Here is a 24,404-nt window from a genome sequence, read left to right as displayed (position 1 = left end):
GTCAGTCATAATGGAAAATAACTCCAGGTGTGGGTTTGTACACCACCTTCCTCCATGAGCACAGGTAAACGTGGGCATGCCCCTCAGGATGAAGAAGGTTTTGAAAAGTTCCGCTGATGGGGAAATGTGAAGTCAGAGGGAAACGTCTCCCTTTTGTAAGTTTCTTGCCACCTGCTTTATGTCAATTTCTCCAGAATCCATCCTCGCGCCCTAGAAGGTAGAGAATTCTGACATTGTCCACAGGCAAGAAAATCCACGGGTCAGAATCTCTCCTATAAACTCTCTCCTGTGTATTAAGCCAGGATCCAGCTGCAAGCAGGAGCTCAGAAACTAGAGGCAGAACTGGCTGCTGTACAAAGTCCCCAAATTACAGATGTGCAAACTGAGGCTCAGAAAGAGGGCATGGCTTGCCCAGCATCTTGCAGGGAGCTGGCCTGTCCATGACTCTGTCAAGACAGACTGGGCACCTGTTATGCCCAGATGCTGAGTTGGGTACTAAAGAAACTAAGGTGAAGGAGAAAAAGACATGGTGGCCACTTTGATGGAACCCAGCATCTCAGGAGGTGCCTCGGGGAGTCATCTGTAGGGGACAAAGTAAACAGAGAGAACCACAACAACGTCAGATATATCTAATCCCAGAGAAGGGAAGGAAGCTGGATGATGGGATCTGCAGAGTGATGGAATCCGCAGGGCGGAGTGTGGTAGGACTGTGGGTTAGCGGCCATCAAGAGCTGCTCCTAGCTTTTCCTGCAGTCCCTGGAAAGCTGAGCAGCTGAAGCATGTCTCTGAGACCAGTAAGTTTTTTGGGAGCAGGGATTATGCCTGTTTTGAGACCCCAGCTCACAGCACAAGACCTGGCTGGCAGCTGATGCTTAGTACTTGGGGGAGGTGGGTGACTGAAGGGGTTTCATTATTATTAATAATGATCTGCTCATCATTTCCCTTGCCCCTTTATCAGAACATCTTTCAAAAGCCTGCTCTAGGTGTGGTGAATATCTGAAGCCAACAACCTCCTAATTCCAAGGGACACTGTGCCCTAAACTAGGCCAGGCCTTGTCCCTTGCCATATGCCCTGGCCTCTCTCTCTGACAGGTCCCTCTCACATGCATACCTTTGCACACTCACCGCTTCCTCCTCTTGGACTGATTTCTCCTCCTCCCTTCATCCCTCTTGGCACCTCCTTCACCCTGTGAGCTCCCACTCAAATGTCAAGACTCAGATCAGGAGTGACCTCCTCCAGGAAGCCTTCCCTGACCTCCAGGAAGTGTGTGGGCCTCTGGGATCCCACCGCCGCCCAAGCTTTTCCTATTACAGCACTGACACTGGGTCACAATCATCCATCTCTGTCTGTTTCTTGCCCTCAGAATGGGACTGTCTCATATTCACCACCTCTGCCAGCAGCCAGCAGAGGACTCAACAGAGGTGTTAGTAGTACTTGTAAGTGAAACTAACTACTTCTGTTTATCCATTGCAGTAGACAGATTGAAAAAAAAAAAATGTCCCGATGATCTGCCCTTCCCTATACCCATGCCCGTTGCAATGTGACTTTGAAGTTCTGCCCATCAAAGGATGGAGACTCTTCATCACCTCTAGAATCTGGGCTGGCCATGTGATTTGCCTTGGGCAATAGAATGCTAGAATCTGGGCTGGCCATGTGATTTGCCTTGGCCAATAGAATGCTAGACTCTGGGCTGGCCATGTGATTTGCCTTGGCCAATAGAATGCTAGAAACTGGGCTGGCCATGTGATTTGCCTTGGCCAATAGAATGCTAGAATCTGGGCTGGCCATGTGATTTGCCTTGGCCAATAGAATGTTGCAGAAGTGACGTCAGGCCGGTTCTGCAGCTGGGTCTTAGCAAGCTTTCACTTTCTCTTGCAGAACTCTGCAAGCTCCCATGCAAAGAAACCCAGGCTAGCCTGCTGGGGGACACAAGACCAGGGTCTAGTCACCTCCATCACCCCTGCCAACAGCTAGTCAACCACAGCACAAGCAAGTGAGACTATCTTGGACCAGCCAGCTCTACCCAACCCACCAGCTTGCATGAGCAGGCCCAGCTGGGATTATACAAGCCTGGCTCAAATCAGTAAAACCAACCAGCTGACCTCTGAGCCAAAGAAAAAAACAATTATTGTTATATGCTCTTGAGCTTACATTGCTGTTTGTTATGCAGCATTGACTGTGCCAATACATACTTGATGCATCCACTGAATAGATTTTTCTCCCACACATGGCACTGGGCATCGCACATCACCAATTCAGGTCCCTCGTGGAAACTGTCACCCAACCAAAGGAATCAGATTAGCAGGATCTCTTTGAGATAGGTCAAAGCACAAATCCTAAGGCTGTCTCTGAAGAAGCACATAGGAAGTGACCCCCCAGCTGACCACGTGACCTGCCATCACAGGTGAGGCAGAAGAGCCACGCCACAGGCACTTCCAGAAAATCTCACAGTCTGGCAAAGACCTTGCCCAGAATGCTGAATTCCATCTGGGGAATAAAGCCAGACACATCACTCTTTTGGACAAGCAATTTTTTTTTTTGCATAATTGACAATTCTTGGCATATTCTCCCCTTCTCCATGCACAGCCTTCCTTTTATGTCACTCATGTATGTACCAGACACTCTGAGGTGACTTCCCTGAAAAGTGAACGTCAAAGAGACCTCTGGCTCCCTAGCCTTAAATATTCTACTTGTTATAAATTCCCCGAGGAGTCTTCTTAGCTCCAAATATCAAGGGAATTGGAAGAGGGAGTAAGGGGGAAGAAAACACGTTCTCGGAGCAGTTCTTTGTACTTGAGATTCTTCGGTTTGTATTAAAATATTCTCATCTTCCCATAATTTATGGGCACTCCTGGAACTAAGAGGGTTCGTTTTGTCCCTGATCCTCCATTCTAGAAATAAAACTAACTGTTAGTGTCAGAGTGAGTATGTCTGGGAGGGAGGGGGAATGGGACAGAAACTTTCAGAGCATCCAATTTGAGTGTTCAGGGAAAGACTCTGCAGACTCATTTCCTGGCCTCACTTGCCAGGGACTGAGACCCAGCACCAGGCACCTCCCCATCCATGATCTCATTTGATTTTCAGAACAGTCCTGCCAGGGTAATATTCTAGTCATTATCATGTTCCTTTCTGAGAAGAGGAAAGTAAGAGGAAAGTCCTAGGGATGAGATGCCTTCTTCAGAGAGCAGAGCTGACTTAACATGGGTCTAGAATTTAAATCCAGGTGCAAATGACACCCCAGTGCTCTTACCAGCCAAGCATCCAGAGAAGGCATGATCAGGGAAGGCTACCTAGAAGAGGCGAAGAGGCAGGACTTAACCTGAGTCTCAGAGCTCAAGAGTCCCAGCTAGCTGTACTTTCTAGGGTAAGAGGTACAGTCTATCTTATCCACTCAGTTCTCTGTAAGACCCTGAAGGGGACAAAATCCCTGCTGCATGGATCCTTTTAAAAATGCATGGATCCCATTTTTTCTTACATAAAAATCTCTGCTGCACTCTCCTGTGCCAGCTGAGTAAAATTTACTGTGTAGGGTGTGCCATTCAAGGATCTTGTTAATTTGCCTCATTCTACCTTTTTAGCTTTCCATCCCACGACGGCCCCTACCGCCCACTCATACACACAATTTACCCTTTCAGATATCCCACGTGTTGGTCAAATAACCCTTCACCTCTAGATACGTCATTTCTCTCCTACATCATTCATGCTATTCCCACTGCCTACAATGCCTATCTCTCCCTAAAGAACTCCTACTCAACCTTCAGAGCCCAAGTCGAACGGCCCTTCAACTGGGAGGCTTCCCCGTCACCCCTTCATTGACATAGTTTGTTGTACACATATCCGGTCAACTAGCACAGCTCCAATTGACCCATGGCACCATGTTTGTCATGGAGACGGTGAACCTTGAAGATGGAAGCCCAAGTTTTATTTGTCGTTGAATCCCCACGGCTTAGCACAGGGCCTGGCCTTTTGCCCCGAGGTCAGTCATTATAAATGCCTGTCGGATGATTAAATAAACGAGTGAATGAATGGATACATTTATTGTAGACTTTCCGAAGATGTCCATTGGATGAACCTAAGCCTCCGTGATATCTCAGTGCTCAGCAGGCACCTTTGATGGAGTGCACAGAAACTCACACTTCTCACTCGACACCGCTTGTCTTCAGGGGGAGGATTACAAACAGACAAACTGAAGCAAGGCCCGGGAGGTGATCCAACCCCTCAACGGCCCCACTGAGGAAAGTGGACCAGTGGCATCTCTGAGCAGCTCTCTGCATCTGCCTTTGTTCCAAGCCCCGGGTAAATCTTTTTTTTTGGCAGGTGGCCCATCTCAGCTAATATGAGCGGGAATTGTGGGTTGTCAGACTCAGGGCCCAGCTGAGGAGCTGAGGCCGGTGAGAGTCAGGGAATGTTTGACCAATGGCAGTCCGGGTGTCAGGCAAGATGCACGCATCTTTCTTCCGAGATGTCCGGGGCTAGGGAGTCTTCTAGAAATAAGATGCTTGTGCCTGGGAGGCCTCAATTCAGTCCCAAGTTTGTCACTCCTTCCTTGGGGACCACAGCTAAGCCTCCTGACCTCTCTGGGCCTCAGCTTTTCCACCCACAAAATGGGGTGAAGGAGAAACATGCTGCAGTGGGGTAGCCTCTATCTCATAACAAGGGGAGTCTAGAGACCGTTGTCAGACACAAGGAAACTGTGGCCCAGAGAGTTGAGGTGACTTGCTTAAGGCCACACAGCCCAGAAGTGCAAAGGCAGAGATCTGTTCCAGGTCCTGCGACTCCAGAGCACACCAATTCCCAAGTTGCATCCCAGCTGGAGGGACACGGCACAGACCTATGAATCTCGGCATTTACAACGCCACTGGCTCCTGAGGACCACAGCCACCTCGGGAAGCCACAGCAGGCCCATTCTTTTTTTTTTTTTTTTTTTTTTTTTTTTTTGGCATATTTAAGGTATTTATTTGTATGTGTGTTTTTTTACTTCTTTAAAAACTTTTGTTTTATTTGTTTTTAAAATCACTTCATTGAGACATGACTAACACATCAAAACTTCCATCTATTTAATTTTACAACTAGATTCATTTGGGAATAAGCATACACTGGTGAAACCATCACCACCACCCAGGCCTTAGGTATATTCATCATCTCCCGAAATTTCCTCCTGTGTCATTTATATTATCAAGAGCAGTTAACTTACGATCTACCCTCCGAGCAAATTTTAAGTATACAATACAATTTGTTAGCTATAGGCAGTCTCCTGTAGTATCTAGCTAGTACCTGTCTATAGGCACTCTGCTGTATAATAGGTCTCCAGATAAGAGGTTAATATCCAGAAGAAATAAGAAATTCATACAACTCAGTAGCAAAAAGGGACAAATAACTCAATTATAAAATAGGCAAAGGACCTGAAACAGACACTTCTTCTAAGACAACATACAAATGGCCATCCACTTTCTTTGAGACAGAATTTCACTCTTGTCCCCCAGGCTGGAGTGCAATGGTGCTATCTCAGCTCACTGCGGCCTCCGCTTCCTGTGTTCAAGAGATCCTCCCATCTCAGCCTCCTGAGTATCTGGGATTACAGACACCTGTCACCACACCCGCCTGATTTTTTTTTTTTTTTTTTCGTATTTTTAGTAGAGACAAGGTTTTGCCATATTGGCCAGGCTGGTCTCAAACTCCTGACCTCAGGTGATCCGCCTGCCTTGGCCGCCCCAAGTGTTAGAATTATAGGCATGAGCCACTGCGCCAGGCTTGGCCATCTACCTTCAACAGGAAGACTCCAGGCAGCCTCTTCCTGTAAAGACCCAGGATTAAGGATAGAAGTTATCCACTGACCAGGCTTAGCGGTTAAGAATTGCCACGTGGCATCAGGGGCCCCAGAGATGATATACTGGCTCTGACATGCTACACACAATATGATAGGAGGCAGTATTTCCCGTCTCTGAGCCTCGGTTGTCTCAACTGCAAAACAGGGGGGTAGTAATATTTCCTTCCAAGGGCTGGTGTGATCCTTAATGAGACAAGTCCTGGACCACAGCCCAGAGGTGATTCTGACACGTAAGAAGCAATGTGCTATTACAATGTTACATCTCAGCTAGTGACACAGCTATAAGGTATCAGAAAGAAGAAAAGGAGAAAGGAAGGAAGAGAGAATGTGAGAAATGCTTTTTTGCTTTACCTTCTGAGCACATGTCCTCATTTGCAGAGCTGCACTGTCCGATACAGTAGCTGCAAGCTACGGTAGCTACTGAGCGCCTGAAAAGTAGCTCATCGGAATGGAGCTGTGCTGTAAGTTCAAGTGTAAACTATCCTTAGAATGAAAAAAAAAAAAAGTGAAACATCTCATTCATCGTCGTTCCTATTGATTACATATTGAAATGATAATTTTGATGTGTTGGTTACATTAAGTACATTATTAAAATTCATGTCACCTGTTACTTGTCAAGCTTTCTTAATGAAGCTGCTAGAATTTTTTTTTTAATTTTATATATAGAGAGAGTACGAGTACTGATTTCTTATGTATGTATATTGCATAGTGGTGATGTCTGAGCCTTTAGTGTACCCGTCACCCAAATGGTGAACATTAAATAGAAAATTTAATTAACAAAAGGATTAACAACAAAAATAGAAAAGTTTAAATTATGGACGTGGCTTTCATCACATTTGTATGGGACAGCATTGCTCTAGAAAACTAAAAAAATATGTGTCTACCTTTTGGAGCTTGGATTCTGAGTTCAGCCACTTTTTGGCTGTATGAACCAAGAAGAGATGCTTGCCCTCTCTGAGCCTTAGTGTTCCCTATCTGTAAAGTGGAGATCCTTCTTTGAGAAGATGTAATGAGAGCCAGCTCACAACATTTGCATCATATAGATCATATTGCACAGATTTTATATACACGAGCCTCTGTTTTTCATGGCCAGTTACCTGCTGCGTCCTGGGACGACTCCTGCACCAGCTGAAGGCTCCGAAGGGATTGCTTGGCTGAGGCGTTCAAGCTCTTCTACCTGGGAGCTCCACGGGACACGAGCCTCAGGCAGGATCTCAGATAGATCCCTAGAACTGTGGCTGCAGCCTCTCAGAGTGGTTCCTGGAGCAAGAGGAGGCATTCTTAGATACGGTCAACTGCAAAACATGAATCAAGCTTCTTCTCAACCCTATGTATGCGCCCTGACTGGACTCCCAGGTTCTGACGACTCCCTGCGTCTCCCACGCAGTGTTCACGTCTTTATCCTAAAGCTACAGAAATAAGAAGGCAGAGGAGATGAGTGAGAGAAAACCCTAGGCCTGCCCTTCCCTCCCTGGTCTCTACTCCTGTCTTTCTGCAGCCTGCGGGGGCTCAGAACAGGTGAGGACACCCTACTGGGAGAAGTTTCCCTTCCCCATCCTAGCTTGGTTTTCAGAGCTGCCCTCTCTGGCCTGCGAGAAGCCAGGCATTTAATTGAATAGAACCATACAAGGTGGCTGCTATCTTTGCATTCCTGAGAGCTGAGGACACCTGCTGTCCATCCTGCCAGGGAGCTGAGGCCACTAAATGTTCCCAGGCAGGATGGAGGTTTGCGACTGTCTAGTGGATTTTCCTACACTTTCAAATAGGAGGCACAAGGGTAGGGAAACTGTGACAGAGCCCCAGTTACTCTCTCTCTCTAGGTTCCCACTGAAAACATCTCCAGCTCCTTCCTCCTAACCTAGATCAAGTTGTACGGTCCTGGTTCCAGCCCTTCATCCAACTCACTGTGTGCCCTGTGCGATCCTGAGAGCTGTTTTTCCAGTTCTTCTCTCTGGGATTCTGTAATGTTTAAAAAAACACTTCATGGCACTTGAGACAGAATGAGGAGTTTGAGTGAGGCACGCACTAACGTTTACCAGCTGTTAATTTTGTGTTTAAGTGGCTATCTACACCTCCCCAAGCCTCAATGTTCCCATCTAAGAGATGGGTATATTAACAGTATCTTCCTTACAAAGTGATTTATATGTAAGTGTTTTTCTGTTTGTTTGTTGCTGTTGTTTTGGTGTGGAAGGGGACGGAGTCTTGCTCTGTCGCCCAGGCTGAAGTGCAATGGTGCCATTTCAGCTCACTGCAACCTCTGCTTCCAGGTTTCAAGTGCGTCTCCTACCTCAACCTCCTGAGTGGCTGGGATTACAGGCATGCATCACCACACCTGGCTAATTTTTTGTATTTTTTAATGACTACACAGTAGTCACTATGTAGACCGGGCTGGTCTCAGACTCCTGACCTCAGGTGACCCGTCCACCTCAGCCTCCCAAATTGCTGGGATTACAGGCATGAGCCACCGCGCCTGGCCAAATGGTATTTTTTACTAAAGTGCTAAGCGCAGTGTCTGACACTCAGCAAATGTTCATTCAACGGTTATTGTCAGTGGTATGCTAGTAAAATGGCTCTCAGGAGTGGGGAGGAGTGCTGACTTGTAGCGCTTGCCAATTTCTGTGGTGTAAGTACTTTCACTATAACTTACTTCAAGCCAATAGCATAACTTGCTTCCAACACTTCTGAATACTTAACAACGGGCCAGTAGTCAGCTCCGGCAATGCAAGGCCAGTTATTATTGTTGCTAATATTGATGTTACTCAACCAAGCATCTTCGTGTGTTTGTTACTTTTTGTTTTTCCCTTATGTGGCAAAATTACATACGATTTCACTTCAACATGAGATTCTGCAAATTGAAACTAGTCTGAAAGCCATAAAAGCAAAGGATCGGTAAGATCTCTTCCAGGTCGGCTGGGTGCAGTGGCTCATGGCAACAGAGCAAGACTCTGTCTCAAAAAAAAAAAAAAAAAAGATCTCTTCCAGGTCTACACAACATCCCAGGAGTTCTATACTCAAGCGCTCCCCTCTTAGAGACAATGCCCTAGACTCCCTGCCAGGCCCAGAACCCTGCCCCAGGCCCTTTTCCCTCATAGCCCTGGACACGTCAGAAAATCCACCCCGAAAGAGGGGCACTAAAAGATTAAGAAACAGAATTTTTCCCGGATGGATTCTAGCTGTGTGGGCTCAGACAAGTAGCCCAGCCTCTCTGAGCTTGTTTCCTCAGCTGGCTCAGAGACCTGCTGTGAGGGGTTAATGAGAAAATTTATATCAAATGCCCATCACCAAGTAATGCCCAGTAAAAATATCTATTGTTTAAAATATTACTATTAATACAACCACCAAGTCTGGGGCCCTTGTTCCTCTGCGGAGGGTCTGTGGCGGGCCCCCAGGCCTCCTATAGGTTCTGCAAATAGCAGCAGCACAGAGCTGGACCCAGGATCGGAGCACCCCCGCCCACCTGCCACTCCCCCCACCCCCAGTCATTTTGCTTCTACCCTCATTGTTCCAGGACTAATTTATTTATTTCCTTCTGAATCCTCAAAGTCTATCAAGCTGTGGAGTGGTTGGATGGATTTTTTAATTAATTGAAGCAGAATCGATGAAAAAGTGATTGTTTTGGCTCTGGCTGGGTGGGGAGCTCAGAGTGGGAAATAAATGGATGGCTTTGTCGGGGGAGGTGTTGCTTTATCGAGCCGTGGTTGGGCTGTAGGTACTGAGACCAGGAAGGCTTAGCGCACGCCCTGGGCAGCAGGATGGAGAAATGAAGAGTGACCAGCACACTCCCACTCCTCGCAGTCCAAGAGATCCTAGTTCAGGCCACCCCACCCCTCTTAGCAGCTGCGTGGCGCTGGACCAGTCCACGTTGGTGCCTCTCTGAGTCTCTGTTGCCTTGGGGGATTACTGTGAGGATTAAACTCTGATCCATGCTACAAGATGAATGGATCTTGAAGACCTCGTGCTAAGGGAAAGATGCCAGACACCAAAGCACAAATACTGATGACTCCACCTATAGGCAGTACCTAGGACAGGCGAATTCAGAGAGAAAGTGGAATAGAGCAGCGATCTCCAACCGTTTTGGCATCTTTTTGTTTCACGGAAGACAATTTTTCCACGTGGGCGGGTTGGGGGTGCAGAAAGCTTTCAGGATGAACCTGTTGCAACTCAGATCATCCGGCATTAGGTTCTCCTAAAAAATATGTAACCTAGTTCCCTCACATGCACAATTCACAATAGGGCTGGTGCTCCTATGAGAGGCTAATGCCACCACTGATCAGACAGGAGGCAGAGTTGAGGCAGTAAGCTCACTAACTGCCACTCATCTCCTGCTGTGCAGCCCAGTCCCTAGCAGGCCACCAACCAGTACCCATCCTTGGCCTGGGGGGTTGGGGAACCTCTGGAATTGAGGGCACCAGAAGCTATGGACTTGCCATTTTAAAAGGGACAGAGTTTCTGTTTGGGACAATTAAATATTCTGGAAATGGATGGTGGTGATGTTTGCATGACATTTTGCATGTCCCTAATGCCATTGAACTGTATGCCTAAAAATGGTCAAAATGATATATTTTATGTTGCATATATTTTACCACAACAAAAAAATAAATAAATAAGGTATGCTATGTGCTTAGCACTGCCTGACTCCTAGTAGGTGCTCACTAGATATACACATATTATTATCATTATTGTTATTACTATTATTTTTTTAATTACTGGGGTGAAGTATCTCAGATGTGATAGACTACAAACTATGACCAAAAATTGTTATCATCCTATATGCAATCCTCTTCGCAATGTGACTTTGTGACTCCTTTCATCAAAAGGTAGGTTCTCAGCACTTCCATTACCGGGTGTCTATCCAAAGGAAAATAGATCATCATACCAAAAAGACTTGTATGCTCATTGCCATAATATTCATAATAGCAAAGGCATTAAATCAACCCACATGCCCATCAACAGTGGACTAGATAAAAAACACGTAGCACATATACACCATGGAATACTACGAAGCCATAAAAAAAATGAAATCATGTACTTTGCAGCAACACGATGCAGCTGGAGGCCATTACTCTAAGCTAAACATTGGGTACTCATGGGCTTAAGATGGCAACAATAGACATTAGGGACTACTAGGGGGAGGGAGTGAAGGGGAGGGGACAAGGGCGAAATAACTACCTATTGGCCACTATGCTCACTCCCTGGGTACAATATACTCCTGTAACAAACCTGCACATGTGCTCCCTCTATCTAAAATAAAAGCTAAAAGACAGAACTGTGGAAAGACAGGAAACAGGTCTGAAGTTCATATTCACAGGATACAGATGGGAAAACTGAGGGCCTCAGAAAGGACGTGTCAGAGACTGAGTTTAAGGTAGGGTTGGGGGCCCAGGTATCCCAAATAAGAATCCATTCTTCTTCTTAATATTTGTGATATTTTCCCTTTGTTCACAAAAAGCAAAGTAGTAAAGCAGATATCATGTTTTCCATGTTAATAAAGAGGAGGCTGAGCTCAGAAGGTGAATTGATTTGCCCAAGGTCACACAGCCAGGAAGAGGCAGAGCCCCTTGAATGTGGGCTTGTCCAGTGACTCGCTTCGGCCAATGTTCCTGTTGGCTGCTGTAACAAGTGGCCACAAACTTTGCGGCTAAAAACAACACAAATGTATTCTTATTTCTGAAGCTCAGAAGTTCAAAATGAGTCGAGAACTAAATTCAAGGTGTCAGCAGAGTTCTCCTTCTGGAGGTTCTAGGGTAAAGATCTGTTTCCTTGCCTTTTTCAGCTTGTGGGAGCTACCTGTATTCCTTGGCTTGTGGCCTCTTTTTCCATCTTCAAAGCCCCTGGTTCTAGTCACTGCTTCCATCATCATATTACCCTCTCTTCTGTAGAATGCCTCTGCCTGCTTCTTATACAGAACTTGTTATAATATCAATGGGCCCACCATGGTTCAGGATAGTCTCCGCATTTTAAGACTTTTAGACACATCTTCAAAGTTGCTTTTACCATCAAAGGTAACACATTCACGGGTTCCAAGAATTAGGACATGGACATCTGCAGAGTGCAGGATGGAAGCACGTTATTCAGGCTATGACAATCAATGAGATTTTAACCAATGTGACAGAGGGAGAAGCTTGAGAGGTCTTTGCCAAGGAACCTGCCTTCTTTCTCTGGGCTTGGAACCCTTCCACCACCAAGAGTGCAAGCCCATGCTAGCCTACTGGATAATGACAGACATGTAGCTCAGTCACCCCCACAATTTCAGTCAATAGCCAGCCAACCCCAGTGGTGGAACCACATACTGACCAGCAACAGATGGGCCAACTCTTGTGTGAGCCCAGCCAGGACCAGCAGAAGAACCTCCCAACTGAGCCTAGCCAGGACCAGCAGAAGAACCTCCCAACTGAGCCCAGCTCAACTTGACAGACCACAGATTCCCAATAAATGAAGTTGCTCTTGGTTTAAGCCATGGAGGAGTTTCGTGTGGTTCGTTATGCAGCAGAAACTAACTGAACCACCAGAGGACCACTGAGAAGTGAAGGGAAGGTAACATTTATTAAACAGCAACTGTAATATGTGGCATATTTCTCACGTGATCTCACTGAACACTCACAAATTCCTCACTGGAAAGGATTAATTGCACCCATACTATGGGTGAGAAAAACTGAGGCTCAGAGAGGGTCTTAAGCAATTAGCTTAAGACCACCTGGCTAGGAGGTTGCAGAACCAGGTGCCTGACTCCAGGTCTGCCTGACCCCAGAGCCATGAGCCTTCCAAGAATCTCATCCTGTTCTATAATCATGCTAAGTCAGCGTGTTCTTCTTTGGGGCTGGCTTGCCCTTCCCCAGTCTCTTTTCCAACAAATTCCTACCACATGTCCTTGGGTCCACCCATCCCACCACCCAGCCATTCAGTGGTTATTTGGTGAGGCAAGGAAGCACAGCAGTTCAGCATTCAGACTCCAGAATCAGAGTCAGATTCCAGCTCTGCCTCTTCCTGGCTGTGTGACCTTGGGCAAGTCAATTAATCTCCTCTGAGCTCAGCTTCCTCTTCATTAATATGGAAAACATGATATCTACTTTACTAAACACTTTGCTTTTTCTGAACAAAGGGAAAATATCACAAAAAATAGAAAGAATGGATTCTTACTTGGGATACCTGGGCCCCCAACTCTGCCCTCAAGTCAGTCTCTGACAGTTCCTTTCCGAGGCCCTCAGTTTTCCCATCTGTATCCTGAGAGTATGAACTTCAGACCTGTTTCCTGTCTTTCCACAGTTCTGTCACCTTAGGATCAAGATACAGGACCCGTTTCTGCCCCTTCAACTTAAACTAACATCAGCATGGACCTCCCAATACATTCAACACCAAACAGGTTTTGATCATCCAAGGAATGCTGCTATTTATGGGCAATGTCCACCCACCCTATGATAAATTTGCATTGGGGGCTGGATTCAAAAAGAGAAAAAAAAGAAAAGAAAAGAAAGAGGGCTGTCTTTGAAGTGAATGACATGAATTATTTCGACCTAACTTACTAATTAAGACCTCATTAGCAGCCCAAATTTGTGATAGATCAGCAGAGGACTTGGCACAATGGTTTAATTTAATGATTTCTTGCATTACTTTGTTAATCATCTTTAGTCTGATTTAATTTATGCCAATGTGACTGTCCTAATTTCTAATTAAGGCATTGATGGCGGGGACAGCCGCCATAGCATAAGAATTTCAATCAAGGCTGATACAAAAGCAGATATGCGTTTTTAAGGCCTATAAGATGGCAATTTGCTAAGCCGTCTGCTCATTGTTTTATTCCACATCTCCCCCTCACCAAAAGGTTGGGGAGGGTCTGGTCTTCGCCTGAGGCAGATGGTTTCTCACTAATCACAGACCTTTACAATCATCGATTTTTTTTAAGGCTCTGAAAAAGACCATAGAGATTAACCAGACCAGCCTCCTCATTACACACAGAGACAACAGGAGCCAGAAAGGGTAAGGGGCTCACCCAAGGTCACACAGTGAGTTAGCTGGGCTCCAGGGAGAGATCCCAGGCTCACACCCTCCTCCACAGCCACCTACTTGGGAGGCCCCTGGCAACTCATGCTGGCTCTGTAGGAATTGCAATTGCCTAGGATTTGGGTAAGTGAATGGAAACTGGGTAATAATTCTAATAACTCCCAGTACTTGAGGTGAGCCAGGCACTGAGCCTGAAACTTGAATGCCTGTTTTATTCAAATTCACAAACCAACACTACCTGTGGGTGTCATAACTTTGGTCCTCCTATTTTACAGATGATGCCAGCTCAGAGAGGGAGAATGCCTGCCCAGGTTCCCACAGCAAAGAAATGGGATTTAAACCCAGATCTGTTTGATTCTCAAGTTTATGTTCTTATCGCTCCTCTGGTAATCTCCCAGGCTGCCATTGGGTATCCATAGTATTTGTATTAATATTATAGCTAAGGAGTATTTTGGACTTAACCATGTGCCAGGCACTGTGCTAAGTACCTCACATGAGACTCTCACTTCATGCTCAGTGCATCCTGTGAAGATAGCATCATTATTACAGCCAACTATAGGTGAAAAAGCCAAGGACCAGAGAAGTTGTAAGAACCATCCAAGGCTTCAGAGCAAGATGGCAGTGCTCAAACTCTGGACCATTTCCCCCTGCCTTTTCCTGACTGAAACTTCCTCCACCCCAACCAGATGCTCAGACCAAAGACTGGGGGCGCTCATGGCTGCTTTCTCTCTGTCTCCCAACATTCAGTCTATCAACATGTCCTGTCAACTTGACCTCCACAACATCCTGAAGCATGGACTTCTCTTCCTTCACCTTGCTGCATGCTTAATGACTGCACCTGCCTCTTCCCTGTTTCTCCACGGCCAGCCCAGACCCTGCAATCCATTCTCCTCCCAGCACCCTAGTGAGGCAAAACAGAAATCAGACCATCTCCCTCTCCAGAGTTCAACTCTCCAGTGGCTTTCTATCTCACCTAAAATTAAACCCAAACTTCTTTCTTGATCTGCAAAGCCCTTCATGATGTGTGCCCACCTCCCTCACCCATCGCACGCCTCCTGCCCCACTAGCTTTCACTCTTTTTTGTGAGCAAGCCAAACTTGCTTTAATCTGAGAACTTTTGCATCTGATGCTCCCTCTGCCTAGAAGTCAGTGTCCGTAGCCCTCTTACTTGGCTGTCTCCTGATTGCCATTATTCCTGTCTTTTCCATCTAAAGGATCCCTGCCCAGGAAATTCCCCACCCCAAAAGCTTGCTTGAGTCCCTTCCTAGCACGGATTCCTATCGGGAATGGTTTCATCCATCTTTTGCCCATTGTCTTCAGCACTAGCATGTCACCTCCATGACAGCAGAGTTCTTACCTGTCTGGTGCACCACAGTGTCCTTGAGGTGCAGCACCCAGCACGCAGCCTGCACTCATGCTGTGTACTCATCAGGTGAACAAATGAAAGATGACACTCTTGTGCCTGGAATAGCTGTGACCTGAGTCCAGACGCTGGAGATGTCCCAGAAGAGAAAATCTCCGGAAAGGAGAGCCCAAAAATCTTTGGTGCAAAGGACAGCCTCAGCCTCAAATGAGGAAAACTGAGAGCCAGGTTTCCAAGGACTTCCCCAGCCCCAGAAGACTGTCCAGGAAACCAAGCTTTGTATTTCCACTGTACCCTTGAGCTCAATCCCAGAGAATTAAAAAGTTTCCAAGAAAGTGCATCTGCTAATGTGCAACATTTATGTTCATCAATATAGATTTATTTAATGCAATAAATGATATAATTGGACTTTTATTTCCACAATATATTTTTCCAAGATAACTAATATTTTGAGTATCCATGGCCTACTGATGTCTCCTGAATGAACATATTTCCTGTATTATTACTCTTGTATAAAACTGACATTTAAACAGTTTAATAAATGAGCAGTTGTTTGACTTGTATCAGTTTCAATACATTCTGGGATATTAATAAAATATATTTCATAAGCCAGCTCAATAGACCATGTCGTAAAAATTCAATGATTTATTAGCGATACAGTTGCTATTAGTTGGGACAGATACTCAAAATGCCATTAGGGTTAAAATAATAATCAATCAAACTAATTAGACCCTATTTTTCATATGTAAATATAATTAAGCATACATTTCTCTGGAACTTTAAAGAGAATTATTGAAGCTCAACCTTGTATGAAGAGCCCCTCACTTGAGTTAATGAAATGACAGTGCCTCAAGTTGGATATGCAAACAAAATTGATGAATTGTTCTGGGCTTTGAGGATCATAAGGAAATGGGGCATGAGAGAAGGGCCTAAAAGAAGACTACCCTATACACCTAAGTCTCTCCTTTCTATCATTGCTGATGAGGGGGGAGCTTTAAAGCCCAAAGTGGACAAGAATGACTGACCCAATATGTCACTGTGGGGTCTGTAAGAACACGGTTCTGAACTGATTCTTGTGTTAGGCTGTTCTTGCATTGCTATAAAGAAATGCTTGAGACTGGGCAATTTATAAGGAAAAGAGGCTTAATTGGCCCACCGTTCCACAGGCTGTACAGGAAGCATGGTGCTGGCATCTGCTCAAATGAGGAAGCCTCAGGAAGCTTACAATCATGGCAGAAGGTGAACGGCTAGCAAGCATGCCACACGGCCAGAGCAAGAGAGAGAATTGGGGGGAGATGCTACACACTCTTAAATGACCAGGTCTTATGAGAACTCACTCACTACCACAAAGACAGCACTGAGCCATGAGGAATCTGCCCCATGACCCCAACGCCTCCCACCCGTTCCCATCTCCAGCCTTGGGGATTTACAATTCAACGTGAAATTTGAGCAGAGACAAATATCCAAACTATATCAATCCTGATGTGTTCAATCAAGTTTCATCAACACAGCAGACCTTGGGCAAGTTAAATTCTCTCTCTGTGCTACCAGTTTCTCCATCTGTAAAAATGAGAGAGATGATGATAACAGCAGTATATACCTCTGAGGTTTGTGGGAAAGACTGAAGGGGTACCTAGACCATAGCAAGCATACAATAAACATTAGCTGTTTTTAACCAGGAAGTAGTTTATTTGCCCCAAAACTTTCTTTGTGGGACTGCTCAGCCACTGGCTGGCTGAGTGAGCCTGGCAAAATCTACTCCTCTCTCTCTGCGTGTCAGTTTCCATATCTGGACAGTTGGAGACTTAGACTAGATGATTTGGAAAATCAGAACTCACAGTTGAGAAGGCTGAAGAATGACTGCCACTTTCTTTAAGTCTCTGGGTAATTTACAAAAAATACTTGGGCCCAAGGAATGGGGCCAAAGGGGCAGAGGACACCGTAATCAAGTCAGAGCAAGAAGTCAGAGCATAAGGGGCTGATCTGCAAAGAGCCAGTATTGGAGACCAGGAGAAGAACCCAAACTGGTTCTAATGTTGTCAAATGCTGGTTGTAGTAGTTAAAGCAGGAGTCCATAAATGCTTTCTGTAAAGAATCAGATCATAAATATTTTAGGCTTTGCACATCACACAGTCTCTGTTGCAACTACTCAACTCTCCTGTTACAACATGAAAACAGTCATAGGCTGTCCCAATACAACTTAATTTGTAGACACAAGCACCAGGAGAGTTTGAGCCCGTGAGTTAAGGTTATATCAGCTGATGTAACAAACAAACCTCAAAATTTCAATGACTCAACTATGGTAGATGTCTATTTCTAGCTCATGCAAAGTCCAATGCAGATATTTCCCATCAGGCAACTCTCTAGGGTGACTGTCCTTCAAGAGATAGTAGAGGCCCAGGTTCCCACCATATTGTGGCTCCTCCATTCTCAGCTTGGAGTGTCCAAGCTCACCTGGCTGATCTCAACTAAGTCAGTGGAAGAAAGGGGCATGGAGATTCATCTATGGAAGGGTTTGTGGACCAGGACTGAAAGCAAAGCACATCAAATCCCCCCCTCATTTGACTAGAACTTGCTCTCTTCACCATTCCAACTGCATACACATCTGAGCTTTCACCATTGTGTTACATCCATGCTGACTTTTTGCTGAAGGCTACCATCCTGACAAAAGACATATTCTTCTCTTGGAGCTACATTCCCCCAAGACACCTGGGATTACCTGCCCATCTTCTATGCTCCATATATTCTTTCTATATTTAACCAAAAGGGCCTCCTCATTTTATCTTTCTCTCCTCCTTGTGGGGCTCTCTGCTTCTTGACAAAGAGGCCAAGCCTATGTAGCTCATTACTATGTCTGTCCTCCTATTAGCCACATGGTGGATGCAAGATAAGATTTTAATTAATTAATTAATTGGTACATGAATAAATGAATGGAAGATAACTTACAATAATCAGGCACATGTGAAATGGGGTTTACAAAACGACTACAGAAGAAAAAATACTTAAAAAGGCAAAGAAACCCATGTGGTATGCCTATAGGTTCAAATGTCTGGGAGAGGGTCCAGAGCTAAACGTAGCCACAAGCTATAGCCACTCATTCCTAGAGAATAGGGAAGAATGGGTTGTGTGTGTCCATGTATATGTGTGTGTGTGCATGTGTGTGCGTGTGTGTGCGTGTGTGTGTGTGTGTGTGTGTGATAATGTTGAGTTATGCTGTTCCTTTTGTCTGAGATAATAGCTCCTGAGTTGCTCTCTAACTTGGTCTGGCTTTCCAGCCCTTTCTTTCCTCCTGGGGTCAGAACAAGTGGGGGCTCTGGAGAGGAGAAAGGTAATTATGCCCAATGGGTGGACAGCAAACTCAGCAATTTTCACAAAAAGCTGTGGGCCCTCTACGGGACATTGGAGGCCAGAAGCCTGGCTTCAGCCACAAGATGCATTTCCAGCCTTAGGGAAGAAGAGGAATGAGGTCATTGGGGCTTCTACGGCAGCAAGCCTTTTTTAACAAATCATTTTAAAATTAAATTAAATGCTATTAAATTAGCAAAAGTGCCAGGGGATCCCAGGAGGAGAGTCACTCAGATAAATGGCCCAGGGTGGGCATCTTAAAATCACAGAGATGCCAAATGCTGGGGCTGGAAGCGGCCCTAGATGTCCTCTGGTTTTCTGGCTTTTAACCAAGCCATGGATCTCGATTCCCCGGGGAATTTTCACAACCAAGTAATGTAACCAGTGCAAACCAGGGCACAGGCATCCTCAGAGAACCTGCAGGTTTGGGGTTGGTCAGGCTTTGTGTCTTAGGAAAGATCCTAGGAGGTGATGCTACACACGCATACACACACACACACACACACACACACACACACACACACACACACGAGTTATGAAGCACAGATGTCCCAGTGCCTTCATTTTGCAATTGACATGCAAGTGACTTGTCAGCATCTCCCAGCAAGTTACTAAGAGCCCAGGGGGAGATCAGTGATCTCTCACATCCCGAGGAAGAAGACTCCTGAGGATTCCAGATGCCAAACAGGATGTGTAAAGGAAGGAGAGAGGGTGGCGGGGGCAGGAGGGCCTTCCCCTGCTCTCTGTCCCTCAGTGACTCATGCAGGGAGTGTTTCCTATGCAGCCACTCTCGTCCAAGGCCCACACAGGGCACGGGGTACCCCAGCCCATAATCAACAAGATGATTTTAACTACTGATAGATGCTGCAACGGAAACCAAATAGGAGGATGAGAGTGTGAGCCAAGGAAGGCCACACTGGCCAGGCAGTCACGACGGCTGCTTTGAGGAGGTGAACAATAAACTGCACCTGCGATGTGAACAATGAACCGGTCAATCCAAGCATGAGGAGCAAGGAGGATCGTGGGAATGCCTAATGGGGGAAGGAGGACAGTAACACCAGAGTACAGTGTTTGGCGGATGCTTCCTGAGAAAGTGATCTCCAAGCTGAAAACAAAAGGAGGGGTCCGAGGTGGTCAGGTGAAGAAGCAGGAAGGGGAGAAGTTCCGTGAATTCTTTAGATTTTTTGAGCACATCCCTATGGAAGACCTACTGTGTGCCACGTGCCAGGCTGAGGGACAGAAATTCAGCCGTGCAAGGCAGACAGCCCAGCTACTAGTGAGGAGGACTTTGCACAGCAAGTGGGGGAAAGCTGGCTATCTCCAGCAACAGGCCTTTTGCCGACGTTCAAGACCAAATCGTTCTTTGTTGAGAAGGGTGCCGCCCCATGCATTGTGGGATACGGACCAGCATCTCTGGCCTCTACCAACCAGATCCTCGTAGCACCTCTCAGTTTCAACAACCAAAATTATCTCCAGACACTGCTGAGTGTTCACTGAGGGCAAAAGGATTCCCGGTTGAGAAGCACTGTGCTGAAGTGTCATGAAAAAGAGAGAGAGCAAGAGAGAGAAAATGAGTCTATACACTCTAAAGTGTTATTATATACTTTAATAAGTGTCTATAACACAATATTATTAATATGTAACATAATAATATACAATATTACTATAAGAGGAGGTGAGAAATGCAGGGAGCTTTAGAATATAGTAGAGACCCAAGTTCCCACCATATTGTGGCTCCTCCATTCTCAGCTTGGGGTGTCCAAGCTCACCTGCTTGATCTGAACTAAATCAGTAGAAGGGAAGGAGCATGGAGATTCATCTAGGGAAGGGACCTATTTACTACATTGGCAAACGCCTGTAATCCCAGCATTTTGGGAGGTCGAGGGGGGCGGATCATGAGGTCAGGAGTTCGAGACCTGCCTGGCCAACATGGTGAAACCCTGTCTCTACTAAAAATACAAAAAAAAATTAGCCGGGCGTGGGTGGTGCACACCTGTAATCCTAGCTCCTCAGGAGGCTAAGGCAGGAGAATTACTTGAACCTGAGAGGCGGAGACAGCAGTGAGCTTTGATTGCACTACTGCACTCCAGCCTGGGTGACAGAGTGAGACTCCATCTCAGGAAAAAAAAAAAAAAAAAGAAGGGACTCCCAGCTCAGAGGTCTGAGTGGCATATTTCTGCAAACCCAGTAGAGAGTTCAAGCCTCTCATTTTATCAGAGAATAATCTGTTGATCTTTAACACCAGAATGAAGAGGCTGGGTAGAGAAAGTTGGAGAGGGAGGCCCAAAGGACATTCGGAAGGTGATGCTATTTCTGCCTCTCCCAACCCTGTGCCAACCCTGTCCCAGCCGGCTGGCCCACGGCACTCAGCAAAGGGTTAACAAGCAATGTTTATTTATGAACTTGGCCTATTACTGTAGCATAATTTGAATACAGTGCCTATGAGGTTTTTTATTGCCAGCTATAATTTCATTTTTAAAGCTCTCCCTATGCCATACTTTAAAAATGATATCTCAAACAAGATATAAATTCTGTTTTGCAGCTGTGTTAACTATATTTACCCATGGGACACACTATTTTGTCCTTGACACACATCCCTAGGGATTTTGCTGAGAATTGCTTTGGCAGCTTTCTCTGGCTCTCTCTCGACTCAGGGAGAGCTCTGCTGCTGTTCCCTGGGACACCTCACAGAGCCCCGACTGCAGCCCAAGGGGGCCTGAGAGGAAGAGGAAACTGACAAGCTTCCGGTCTAAGAGTGGCCTCAGCCCCTCCGCCATGGGCTGTGTGGCTAGGACAGCACCCCTGGGCCGCTTCGGACCTTCATCTTGTAAAAAATGAAAGGGTGTTGGACAGAACATTGTCACCGTTCCTCTGTAGAGCCTCTGCCTCCTCTCTGCATCCCTGAATCTGGGATGGAGTTGAGATAACGTTCCAGGCTGCAGAATGAGAGCTCAGGAACTGAAGCCGGCTGGCTTCCATAATTTTTCCCTTTTCAAATGTTCCTCCAAGTGAAAAAAAAATATTGTAGGGCCTGACTGACAATAACAATAGCTTACATTTACTGAGCACTTACTCTTTGCCAGATACTGTGTTAAAAACAGCTGCAGGCATATTTGACACTAACCGAAACCGTGAGTTGGTATGATTCTTCCCCATCTTGCAGATGAGAAAACCGAGGTTCAGGGAGTTGGAGGGGAAGATCCACCCAGTTTAGCTCCATGGGGGTCAGGAGAGGAGTTTATATGAGAGATACCATTCTCAGCCCTGCACCCCAAGGTGGCTCACATTACTTTGATACTTGATAAGCTCCTGTCCCCAGCAAGACCAGAAGCAATGGGACATGGAGGAAGCAGGTTTGAGTGGAAAAAGGAAAGGTGTGGGGGACAGGGCAGCCGGTTGGTGGCAGATGTCTCCGTGCAGAAAGGTGCCCGTTAATCAGATGGGGAAGTAGGCAGGCCAAAAGGAGCAGCAAGGGAAGCCAGAGAGCGCCAAGTCCTTCCACAACACACAACGACTTATCTCCGTCTTGGTAACCCAGCATGGCAGAGCAGAGTTCAAAGCTGGTTCTGTGCTGCAGAACCTCATCTTGCTCTGTGACCTGGGCAAGAGACCTCACTTCTCGGTGATGCCATTTCTCCATCCTTAAAATGGGGACGGAACCACCTTAGTTTATAAACATAGGATCTATTATTCATGATAACTTACTGAACACCTGTCATTGTTATGAACATGTAGTCTGGCTCCAGAAAGCGACAGAGAGAGAGAGATCAGGACAGCTCAGGCAAAGGGAACCTCACATGCAAAGGCATGCTGGCATGGAACTAGAGAGATCCACACTCTAATTTTTTTAAACATTTTTAACATTTTTGTTTTCAAGAGAGAGACCAACGTCTCACTATCTCGTCCAGGCTAGTCTGAAACTCCTGGGCTAAAGCCAGCCTTCTGCCTCAGCCCTCCCAAAGTGTTGGGATGACAGGCATAAACCACCACTGCTGGCCCTGTGCTCCAATCTTGAGTCTGTCACTTATTTATTCCTTGTGAACTCTTAGACAATGTATTCAGCTCCTGAGCCTCAGCTTTCCCACTTATAAAACGGGCACACCAGCCTCGAAGATTGTTTTTGGATAAAAGATAATTCATGCAAAGCACTTGGCATATGGTAGGTGTTTAACAAATGGTATCTGCTATTGTGGTTGAAGGTGGCTCAGGGTATCCGGTAGTTGAGAAGAATGTGGTCTTTTAAGTGTTCAGATCTTAGCTCCATCATCAGTGGCTTCCTGTCTCAGAATCTGTTTCCTCATCAGAAACATGGGAATGATAATTTCTCCCCCACAGAAATGCTAGGGAGAAGGATAGATTCGGTTATTGTTCAGAGACTGTATAATCTTGCACACCTGAGCCAAGGCCAAAAGAAGAACATGTTAAGGTCAGTGCTAGTTCCAGAAATGGGAGAGAGTTATACAGAGAGAGTCCAGCCATTTGCGTTGAGCCCCGGCTGCTTGAGCAAGTCCAGCTAAGACCAGCAGAGCCACCCGTCTTAGTCCAGTCTAGATGAACCCGCCTTCAGCCACACCACAAATCTATGAGAATAAACAGTGGTTGTTTTAAGCCACAAGGTTTTGGGCCGGTTTGTTACACAGCATCATTGAGAACATAGCTAGCTGATAGAGGGGTTCCATCCCACAAAGTATATGTCCATAGAAGCAAAGATACGGCTGCTACTTACTGAACGCAACTACCTGCTAGGCAATGTGTTAAGCCCCTTGTGTGTTTTACCTTATTAGATATTGACAACAATCACATGAGTGAGACATATTGTTACCACCATTTCTAGGCAAGGGAACTGAAGCTCAGAGAGGTGTGGTCAATTGCCCAAGGGCACACAGCCAGGAATATGTCAAAGTTGAATAAGAAACTCAGGTCCATCTGACTCCAGAGCCCCCACCTTGAACTTCTTGGCCCTGGGGGCCTCCAAACTGTCAGGGGTTAAGCCCAGCACAGGGCACATAGGTTGTGCTACATAAATAGATGCTTTCTCTGCCTCAGGAAGGCGCCAGGGAAAGACCAGTTGGGTCTGATCCACCAGGACCGTGAATGCAAGCAGACATTTCCCTACTCAGTGCCCTGTACCAACTCTACGACAGCTGCCATTCGGGCTGAATAACTCCCTTGCAGCCCTCTGGCACCAACCCTATAAATATTAAACCAACGGTAATTAGAGGAAATCAGTCAGTCTCTGCACTCCAGAACTCTGCCGTGTCTCCCCACCAGGCCCAGGCTGCCTTTGACGAAGGAGCTTTGTTTCTTTTAATTTGGGGGCCTCATACAAGGCATGTGTCAGGCACCAGGACATCAAGCTCATCCCCATGTGAGCCAAGGCCCCTGCCTGCAAAGTCCCACCCCCTTGGGGCCTTGCAGGCTTTGCCAAGAAGCAGCGGAGAGGCTCTGAGTGGAAGGCAGGGGCGGGGGAGCAGCAGGGCTCCTGTCAAGGCCCAAGACCCCCTGGGGGACCCACATCTTTTTAGTGGATCGTGTGGCATCAGGCTCTGGTGTCACCGCTTTGTGGGGCTGATGACACATAATGCACGCTGACAACGTGTCACATCAGAAAACAGTCCCGAATGGGCTCAGGTGGGACGGCAAGCCCCAGGGGCGCTGGGGAAATCAAAGATTGGGAATCTTCAGCAAAGGGGGCTGTGGGAGAAGGGAAAGGCCCCCAACCCACTCCCGGCTTTACCTGTTAGAGAAGTAAACAGCCACGTTTCCCACCAGTCCTTATGGACTCAGGATGAACGGGAGAGTGAGAAAATGGCTGAGAGTCTCCCGACCCACACCCTTCTCGAAGAATCGTGGCTTCTGTGGCCGAGGGA

General features: G+C 46.3%; 1 protein-coding gene across 1 annotated transcript in view; it reads right to left on the bottom strand.

Moving 5' to 3' along the window:
- LOC104652949 (uncharacterized) overlaps positions 1-24,404 on the bottom strand; it is a 164,292-nt gene that overhangs the window by 14,026 nt on the left and 125,862 nt on the right. The window contains exons 5-6 of the mRNA XM_074390929.1: positions 7,734-7,787; positions 6,180-7,088 (exon numbers count right to left, since the gene is read on the bottom strand). The gene's annotated coding sequence lies outside the window, so the exon portion shown is untranslated. The remainder of the gene's footprint in view (positions 1-6,179; positions 7,089-7,733; positions 7,788-24,404) is intronic.

Source organism: Saimiri boliviensis, chromosome 21, assembly GCF_048565385.1.
Source record: "Saimiri boliviensis isolate mSaiBol1 chromosome 21, mSaiBol1.pri, whole genome shotgun sequence".
In the NCBI taxonomy this organism is placed as follows: domain Eukaryota; kingdom Metazoa; phylum Chordata; class Mammalia; order Primates; family Cebidae; genus Saimiri; species Saimiri boliviensis.
This window is presented reverse-complemented; position numbering and strand designations above follow the sequence as displayed.